Source organism: Sciurus carolinensis, chromosome 8 (assembly GCF_902686445.1).
Source record: "Sciurus carolinensis chromosome 8, mSciCar1.2, whole genome shotgun sequence".
NCBI lineage: Eukaryota > Metazoa > Chordata > Mammalia > Rodentia > Sciuridae > Sciurus > Sciurus carolinensis.
In genome coordinates, this window is record NC_062220.1 from 69,498,917 (window position 1) to 69,509,485 (window position 10,569).

General features: G+C 37.6%; 1 pseudogene; it reads right to left on the reverse strand.

Moving 5' to 3' along the window:
* Positions 1 to 4,109: 4,109 nt before the first annotated feature.
* LOC124991678 (cold-inducible RNA-binding protein-like) lies at positions 4,110 to 4,719 on the reverse strand (annotated as a pseudogene).
* Between the last annotated feature and the right edge of the window lie 5,850 nt (positions 4,720 to 10,569).

Sequence of the window (10,569 nt, forward strand, 5' to 3'; positions counted from 1 at the left end):
AAGAACATTTCCTGGGATTGCTTTGAGATAGCACAAAAAGAAAAAATGATTATCACAAGCACAGTTTTGATGTCCACCTTTAGATACACACTTCACAAATGACTACTATGTACTTAAAATATGTCAAAGGTATATAAACTCAGGAGAGAAGTTTATCTTATTTTTAGAACCTGGAAATATTTGGAGCTGAATAATATAGGAAAAGAGTGAAAGGGTTTGACATTTTATAGCTATTCCATGTTGAAAATGAATACTTACAACCTACTATCCAGTACTGTCGTTTTCAGAAAGGGAATAGAGGAAAGCTTGCCAGGACAAAACCCTCTGCGGCGTTATCTGCTAGAAAGCCAAGAAAGGAAGTTAAAACCCCATGCTTCTACTTGGACTCATTTATTTAAGATTGATTTTTTTTTAACATCTAAATTATATAAGCAATACATTCTTCTTGTAAAAGAAAAATCAAAAAGAAAAGTCTCCCCACCCTTCCCACAGACCATCTGCTTCCGAAATCCTTCTCCCCAACTCCACAGAAGGAGCCATTATTAACAATTACACATGCTTCCAGGCATTTCTGATGCATAGAAAAGTGTATGTGGGGAAACATATACACATCACAGACCTGTACTCTGCTTAACAGGGACAAGTGTTCCTGGAAGGGAGACTTCTGTGTGAATCAACACAAACAGCATGCAGTGTCATCCACAAGCGTGCCCACCACCTGCCCAATTCACATGCTGTTTTCTATGTTCATTTAATCTCTCAGAGTGATGTCAATGCCTCTGTTTTAGGTGTCTTCCATTTGCCAATCTTCTATAAAGTTGTCATCCAATCCTTCCAGATTGCAGGTTGTTTAATGTGTCCTCATATTATCAAAACACGCCATTAGTTCTCAATTACTCAGTGAGGCCTTCCTTGTTCTCTTTTACTATTCCCTCAAAAACTTCTTGACAACCTCAAACCTGCGTTTTAAGCCACAATGAGCACTTTCCCCTTTCTGGCAGGTCTAGCACTGTCACTAACAAACTTTCACCTCCAGTTACATTGAATTTAATTTGTTTGCTAGTACAGATATTAATTATAGCAAACTGAAAAGCACAGAACTCACTCAGCTTAGAGTTGTAGTCCTCACTGACTTCATTTTCATTTTCACACTGTGGAGTAGTCATTAGTTGGAAGAATGTAGTCCTGCTAAGTATGTAGTCTGCAATGAAGATATGGTTGGGACTGTAGCTCCATGGTGGAACACTTGCCTAGCTTGCATGAAGGCCTGGGCTCAATCCCCAGTATTGTCTTCATCCTCCTCTACCCCTCCCAAAAAACGTCTGATCATTGGTTTAGAGCATGCAAAATAATCGGATCCTGGGAAACATATATACATAATACTCCAGCTATCTGTCTACTGTGTAACAACCAGCACAGATCATATGACATCCAATAACCAATTTCTAGTGCTCATCACCTCTGGGATCAGGAATCTGAGTACAGCATGGTGTCAGTGGCTTCTCTGCTCCACAAGGAGAGACTGGATGACTGGAGCTGACATCAACACAAGGTGTATTAACTCACAGGTCTGTGGGTTGATACTGTTATTCACTGGGCTGCATTTGCGGGTCTCAACCAGAACACGTATAAATGGCCTCTTCCCATGGTCTAGGCTTTTTTTGAGCAGAAGTTGACTCTTAAGAGTGGGCTTGTGTCCCAAGATGCAGAAAGTAGGAACCACCAGTTTCTTATAGCCTGAGCCTAGAAATGAATTCAGTGCTGCTTTCACCCTATTCTGTTGGTGAAGCATGAAAGAATCCAGGCTCAAGGTTGGTAGGTAGGGCATAGGCTGCTTTTCTCTATGGGAGGTAGACACACAAAAAAATGTGGGAATCTTTATATTTTAACTTCCACAAGGATGAACAGTGTACTCTAATGAATCGTTTATATATTTCCTCCCAATTATATAGAAATATTATCTCTAAATAAGATTAATTTAAACCATCTTACATAGAAGTGTAGTAAAAGCAATTTCTTGTCCTCCATCTCATACTATATTACACAGTACCCCAGAATATATTTTCCTTTTTTATAAATTCCTTTTTTTAATACAATAGCTTTCAAAACTGATATTCATTCCTAACACCAATTTATCTTCTCTTTTTATTGTTTGCTTAGTATTCTATTATGTGATTTATGGACTTATTGAATGTCTCCAGATAATTTTTTAAATTTTATATTTGAATAACTCTTACCATATGCCAGACAACATTCTAGGCATTTAAAAATATCAAACAGCTTGACTTTTCATACCAACTTTCTTACAGATAAGAACATCTAAGAGCAGAGAAGTCAAGAGACTTGTGTAAAACTCAAACAGCAGCAAATTTTTGAGTTCTCATAGTTGACTCTTTAACCATTTTGCTTTGTTGCCTAATGAAAGGTATTAATTTTTTCCCATTTTCGCTTGTATAAGCTATACTACAGTGGAAAACCTTTAATGATATCCTTTATACTTTTGTGAGTGCTTTTATTGGCAGAAGTAAATTTTTGACTCTGCGAGTCTAGAAGCTTATGCGATTTAGAAGTCCCTTGTAAGAAAAAAGAATGCAGAAGTGTGAATTGTATTTAACAGTACTGAACTAACTATACACTTAAAAATGGTTAAGATGGCAAATTTTGTGTTATGTGCATTTCACCACAATAGAAAAAACATGTCAGTGGTGAGGCATTAAAAAAGCTTACTATCTCCATATGAGCACACTGAAGAGATCATGGAGCATGCAGCATGAGAGCTGTTCACAGACTAAGAGTGGGGCCTCCAGTTCTATTTAGGAAATGTATCAAAAATGCTTACATAGAAATGCTTCCTGGTTGAATTTTATTCTCCCTTTCCACCAAAAATCTTCCTGGAAGTCTCAGCAAAGAGCCCATGCAAGTGAGAGGTCCTGAATCCTCAGCTTCATGATATGCTGGAATCCACATCTGCCAGGAAAACACTCACAGGAACGTCTAAGGATATCATTAAAGCTCTCTGCTGCAGCCTGGCTTATCCTAGCACAGACAGGGGTGAAAGCCAATACCTATCCACAGGCAACAAGGCACCAGGGTTGAATAGTAACCTCAGAGGTTATGCTATTTGATCCACTCATCTATTTCTAGGATAAATTTCTGTAAGTGAAGTTGTTAATTTGAAGTTCTGCTTATTTTAAATATTAGTAATAATAATGATTGTTAGTTCTTATGTAGAGTTTTTGTTTTGGTGTTGGACACAATTCTAATTACTTTGAAAATATTGAATTGTTTTTTACCACACACTATAAGCAGATTATTATTCGCCCCATTTTTAGTTGAATAAATTGAAGCACAGCATCATCACGATTTATAAGGACAATTATTTCCACATCATCTTTTTTTTTCTTTTTCTTGTTTCACACAGTCTTTTCATCGACTTCGTAAAGCCAAAGAAAACTGCGTACAAGAGTTCCTTAGCCACTGCAAATACAACAGCAATGGAGTATGCGTATGTCTTCCAGTAAAAAAGGACAATATAAATAACATCTTCAAGAACCTCTCCAGGGACTTCTGCACATCTACTGTGTAGCACACACAGCACAGAGGGATGTGCAGGTGGCTCCAGGGCAGCTGTCCTATCACACTACACTCAGAAACATTACACAGAGTTGGAAAAAACCACAGCTTACTGAGCTTCCGACAGAGAGCGAATTCAGAGTTCATGTGATCCCAGAGAAGTGATGGGGCACCCAACTTTGCTGGGTGACCCCCCACTAAAAAGAGAAACAAAAAAAGCAACACAACAACAACAACAAAATCCAGAACCAAAAAAATCCAGTAACCAACAACCCACACAACAGGGCTGGGGTGTGGCTCAGTGGTAGAGCACTTGCCTTGCATGCATGAGGCCCTGGGTTCCAACCCCAGCCCTGCAAAAACAAGAACCACACAACCCCCGACAAGAGGTTTTTAGAAACCCATGGCTCATGGTAAAAAATAAAATCTGAAGTGCTTTTCAAAACGTTTTAAAAACCCTTAAAAACAGACAGTGCTTCCTTAAAAAGGTAAGTCTAGTAATGAGGTCATCTTGGGGGTCAGAAGCAGTCAGATTGGGTTGACAAGATCAGAACTGAAATGACTACAAAAGTGGGCATACAAGGAGGTGTGTTCACTACACATTAACGGTTCAGTGAAGCTCCCAAAATCTTTAAATACACAGCCATTGGAAGGACGATCTTGAGCAGGAAGGATTTTTACTCCTTGTGTGTAGCATAACTGTCATAGCTGTCTCTGTAGGACCCGCCTGAAGTCCGGTCACCGTAGCCACCGCCCTGACTCTGACTGCTGTGTAGTCTCTGGAGCCTCCATAGCCCCCACTCCAACTCGAACCTGCCACCCCCATAGCCTCCATGATAGAAGCCCCGGCCTCCAGTAGAGCCACCTCGGTACCCTTGGGATCGGTTGTCAGATGACTTGCCAGCCTGGTCAACTCGGATCTGTCGCCCATCCACAGATTTCCCATTCATGGCCATCATGGCATCCTTGGCATCATTGATGTTCTCAAACGTGACAAAACCAAAGCCTCGTGATCGCTGGGCCTCCCTGCCTTTCACCACCACCACTTCGGAGATCTCTGTATTTTGAGAAGACCTGCTCCAGGGACTGCTCGTTGGTGTCAAAACTGAGTCCTCCCACGAAAAGTTTGCCTTCGTCTGATGCCATGGTGGCTGCTGAGCGGGGCAGTCCCTGACGCGAGCGAAAAGACGGCACACCACACCAACCTGAGCTTCCTAACACGCGAGTCTCCACATCATCTTCTTAAAAGTTTTTACCAGTTCTTCTAGCAAGTGTAAATGGAAGTGACTACCATTGAATATTTTAATCTTAAAATTTATCTTATATTTTAAATGCACATCTTACTATAAAAGGCATTGAACATCCTTTCCTATGCTTTCCTATGCTTATTGTCTAGCTGCATTTCTTCCTCTTAACTGATCTGACTTTTAACCATTTCTTTCACAATTCTCAATTCTTGGAGATAAGGGATGTTCCTGAGTCCAGATGGACTCTAGCGGTTTGAGACAGGTCACTGGTAAGATTCTAGAATAACTTATTCACAGATTTGAGGGGATAGTAGGGAATGCAAAAATGCTAGATACTGTGGTTTCAATGTGTCCTCCCTAAATTCACATATTGGAAACTTAACCCTCAAATTCATATGCTAATGGTCTTTGGAGGTGGGGACTTTGGGAGGTAATTAGGATTAGATGAGGTCATGCTAATGAAGTCCCAGTGATGTCATTAGTGTCTTTATAAGAAGAGGAAGAGAGACTGAGCTGGGACACTTGCCCTGTCTCACCATGTGGTGCCCTTCACCATGTTACCATGCAGCTAGAAGGCCTTTACCAGATGTGAGCAACATTCTCTGGGACTCCACAGCCTTTAAAATCATGAGCCAAATAAACTTCTATTCTTCACAAATTACCCAATCTCACAAATTTTGTTATAGAAAAAGAAAACAGACTAACATACTATGCAAAAATAGAACGGCAGTTTTCAAGGGTGTGGGAAATGAAGCCATTGGATTTAAGCATTTTGTCTGCTACCATCCATAGTGGTCGCAAATCCTTATAAAAGAAGAGTAGGTTCAAAATACTGAGATGAGGTCTGAAATAATATGGCAGTGGTTGTGTGTTAGGAATTGCAGTTTTTGCAAGTTAGGAACTTTTAAGTTTCAAATTTCAAAATGTTTTGCTTCTTATGACAGATCAGAGAGTTAAAAGAACCATAAAATGTGAGGATCCAGAGAGAGAGGCCACAGAATGGGTCCAGAGTGTGTAGTGTGAAAATTCTGTAAATAGACAGAGGCCATCAAGAAAGCAAGACTGCTGAGATCATTAATTATAAAGCCAAAGTCCTCCAGAGAGGGTGGAAGTGACTAGAGAGAACAATGACCTTTATTTATGATTCTTAGGGGACATACCCATCATCCTAAAAGGACTGAAAAGAGATGTTGGCCTCTTAGACCTTGGTTCTCTATGGGAGAATGATAAGTCGAGAAAGAGGTATGTGTGGCCTACCATGTATTGTGAAGTCCCCTGATCTCAGTGGAAGCCAAACCAGTCAGGGCTCAACGTGTAGCAGGTTAAATAATCATAGAATTTCCCAGCCAGGCACGGGCATTTCCACGTTCCTTGTGAGATTCAATACAGTTTGTGTCATTATGAGTAGACAGCAGTAGAAGCAACAGGAAAAGTAGTGATAGCTGAAAAGTAGAAACAGTGACAACACTAGAGATTAAGGCAATCAGACTTGTAGATTACAAATTGAATTAAGTGAATTCAAATGGAACCGTATGGCCAAAATAGTGCTAGAGATGGTGATTCAAATGCTTTTCTTTTGGAACAAGGAAGGCTCTAATTTATTTATTAAACAGAAATAGGAGAATACTGTTAAAATTGATACTATCAAGCCTAGGGAACAATTGTGATCAACAAAAGAAAGGTTTTGGTACTTAGAAGCTGATGATGTCAAAGATAACTCATTTTAAGACAACCTCTATTTTCTCTGTCCTAAGAAGAAAGCAGAAACTTGACAGAAAATGCAAATGTACCCTGTCATTCAGAACCCATTAGGGAATCTAGGAAAATTGGATTTATTTTCCCATATTGTTACATCAATTCCTAATTAATATCTTTGTTTACAAATTTCCATGCAAAAATATCACTTGGGTAAAGAAGTAAAAATAGCTGGACTATGTGGACCCCCTAACATTTCAATCTTTATTTTTCTCCTTTGTTTTGGGAGGAGAGACAATTGTCTTCTAGGCTGTAAGTCATAAAAGTAAGTTATAAAACTGACTTTTGAAGAAACTACCTTTCAGCTGTGAATATGAAGCATTAAGAAGCATTTTATCCCATTGGTTCCTGGGACTCTGGAAGCCACCTAATAAGGCTGCATCTTACTGTGTCTGTGGCCTGATTATTAGTGATGGGATTAAAAATAGTTGATGTCTCAAGAACTTTCTGGGCTAGCCTATGCTTGTTGCCAAAGAAATAACTCAGATACATAAAATGGAAGGAACCAATTTAAAAAATTATCATCACAGTTATTACCATTAAAACCGTTTCCTAGTGTAAGTTATTCTACTCTTCTATAATATTACTGAAGAATATTAATATTCTGTATTAATATTCTGTAACTTATATCTTACTAGTGACCTCCTAAACTCTTTAACCATTTATGCAAAATATCCTCTGCACTGCAATTTCCTAAAACCATTCGGTATTTCTTCACAAGTTGCTATTTACATATATCTAATACAATTTTGGATTTTATATAATTAAATGTTAAGTTACTGCAAATCTATTTGGACCTTAAATCACTTACCATAATTTGACCCATGAAAATGATCTCCACATTTTATTTATTTTTTGTTCCTTGGTTGAATGTATCCCAATATGGTGAGCAGACAGTTCTTTCAGCTTTATTAATATGTATGGCCTTCTCTGGGTAGGGTTAGTTTCCTTAAATTTATGGTGGTAGCTGGCATTAGGAATGAAATAAACAGGTCTGCTTAGCTCGGCAGAAAATAAAATAAAGTGTAATTTCATCAACTTTCTTTTTAGTTGTTAGCTCTAAATGCAACTCTCATGTTACAAGGTTAGTGTAAGGCTGACATTAAATCATCATCTAGGGCCATAGCTGAAATATGTTGAATTATGTATTTAAATGTGCTCACGCATTATCTCCACATAGAATAAAACAAAGTAATCAGATTTCCACTTTATTTCTCTGCCAGAACCTACAGTATTATTTTGCACTCGCTGGAGGAAATTTGGCAATGTGTTATTCTCCTCAGGCCTGTTTTCACACGATAGCAATTCGACTGAAGTGCAGTGTAAAAGTATTTATTAAAAGCAATTCCCCTCTGGCACTTGGAAATGAAAGACAATAGGAGTGTGCTGTTTTGCTCTATGGGAAGGGTTCACATTTTGTGAGTTGATGAAAAAGTTTAGTGTATCGCACCCTTAAATAAATATCTGTTTGTCCCTGGAGAGGGAAGTAGCAGGAGTTTTCAAAAGTTCTTTAAAATCTTCTAAGAACAAAGCCCAGCATCTTGGAGCAAGGATGAAGATGGCTTAGCACCCTATCTTCTCCCAGCCCTTGTTGATTTTTTAACCCTGATGCTTTCTACCCAAAGGCTCAGTTCCTTTCATTGTCCCATGACCATTCCCATCTCTGCTTCCCAGCATCTAAGACCATCATGGTTATTGGATGTATATTCATATCTGTCTGCTAGCCTTTGGAATCTGGAATTAGTCTTGTTCACAAAATCAAAATACCAAGAATACCTGAATACAGCCAGGAATATCCAGGTGCCTATGGAACTGCAATTTTTTCCCTCTTGGTGTTGTTTAGGTAACTTGACTGGTCTTTAACTAAATTGGCAAATCATGTGTTTTTGTGCCTTTTAAAGGTCTAACTCGTCTTCTATTAAATTGATTCTTTTCATCAATCCTTAATCTATGGGAAATTCTTTTCTCAATGGTCATATCATTATATATGAATGGACTATAAAATTTTATTTAAATACTGAATAATGAATTATGAAAAATACAAAAGATGCCTTTGAGGACACACAGGAATTAGTGAACTTGTTTTATGAATGGCTTATTTAAAGCATTTCAATCCTAATTTGCAATCTTTTAATTCTCTGAGTCAGGCACTGTCCTCTGTAGCTGGTGGTGGGAATACAGAATAAATCTAGGCATGATGTGCCTCATGCAGTTTACTCTCTATGCAGCTTTTAGGGTTATGTAGACAACACACCAATGTCAAGTTGTGTAGTACCTTGTTCACCCTTTTTGATAATATTTTACATGTGACTCATTCTTTAGATCTTGCTTGAAATCTGAAGTAATGATAAAAAATATAAAATAGTTGAAACTTATAATGAGAAGGAAACTGGAACATTATAAAATCCCATGATAAACCATATTTGACCATCATTTCTTTTTCCTTTTAGAGATTATTATCCATTGGGGTCATCAAGGAATGAAATTCTCTAGAAGTCACTTGCATTCTTTTACCAATTAGGATGTTTTATTTCTGATGAATGACTGCATGAATAACTGGTTATTAAGTTAATTCACATTAGAAGCACTTCATGCATTTAATTGAAGGATAGAAGCCTAAAGAAATTACTGTTTTAAAAATAAAGAACTTATTATAAAATGATGTTAATTCTGTGTGAGTATAGTTACCAACTACTGAGTACCACAGCGTATTTATAATTCTTGTCATACTCATTTCCTTTACTTCCTTCTGGATATTTTGAGTTCTTTTCTTGAACCCTTTTCAGTCTTCTGACGTTTCATCTAATTTCCAAGTTCTTATGTTGTTATCATTTTTTCCCACTTCATTTTCGCTTCTGAGGTTCAGTTTCTGTGTTTTCTTTTGATGTAAAGAATAATAGGCTGTTGCTTGAATATTTTTCAGGTTTATTAATATGTATTATGCCTTTTGTTCCCTTATTTCAGTTGTTCCTTGAAATTTACTTTTGTAGTCTGGCAGGCATGGAAATAGCAGTTACCCAGGCTTTTCACCAAGAACAAGTAGAGGGGAGAAAACAGCAAGTAAAAATAGCACTCAATAGGACCATCAAATATTTTTCATAATTTAATTTTTATAGCTTATCCTCATTACCACACAGAATCAGGATCATTAAAGGTCATGTTGAAAAAAATGGAAAGGAGAATTAAAGATAGTAATACTAAATTGGCAGCAATATCATTAAGAGAACTGGATTTTTGTAGTGAGGACTGGACTGATAAACAGTTATTATCATTTGAAGGAGATTGTCAAGGAAGAGAGCAGTGTCCTCTGAGAATGGGAGGAGATTAAAGAGCAAGTCTGGCCTAGAGGAGGGAAATATTGCAGGAAGTGTCCATCATCTTGATATTGGACACTACAAGTATGCCTCAGGTTTTGGAAAACATTACTGTTAAAAATTAGATAAATGAAAAATGTAAGAAAGGCATACATCCAAGAAAACATTACTGAGAAAAGTGTACTAACATCACTCTAGAGATATTTGTATGGATGAAACAAATAATAAATGGAGAGAGTATTATTGCTTTTGAAAGAAATTTACTGGGATACTTTAGTTGGATATGGATTTGTCCCTGCTTTAAGAAACACTGATGAAACTTGAGTTTTATTTCATCTTTATTTAAACTAAAAGGGCTCATGCTTTCAGATGAAAAAGAAAGGCCCGAGAAATACTGTACATTTTACATTTTCTCTCAGCATTCCTTGACTCACTCATTTATTCACAGTCATTTGTTGAGTCCCTATCATGTGCCAGAGTCTGAAAGAAATGACGGAAGACCAAGTAAGACATTGACAAAACAATGGCAGGCCTTAACAAATCATTCTGGAATGAATCCGGATTTCCTGAAAGCAAAGTATTTGGTAGTGATTCTAGAGATAAATTATTTTAGGAAAATGAAGTCTGAATGTTTAGTGATACAAATTAGATTAATGTATCTATTTAATTATGTGCTGCCT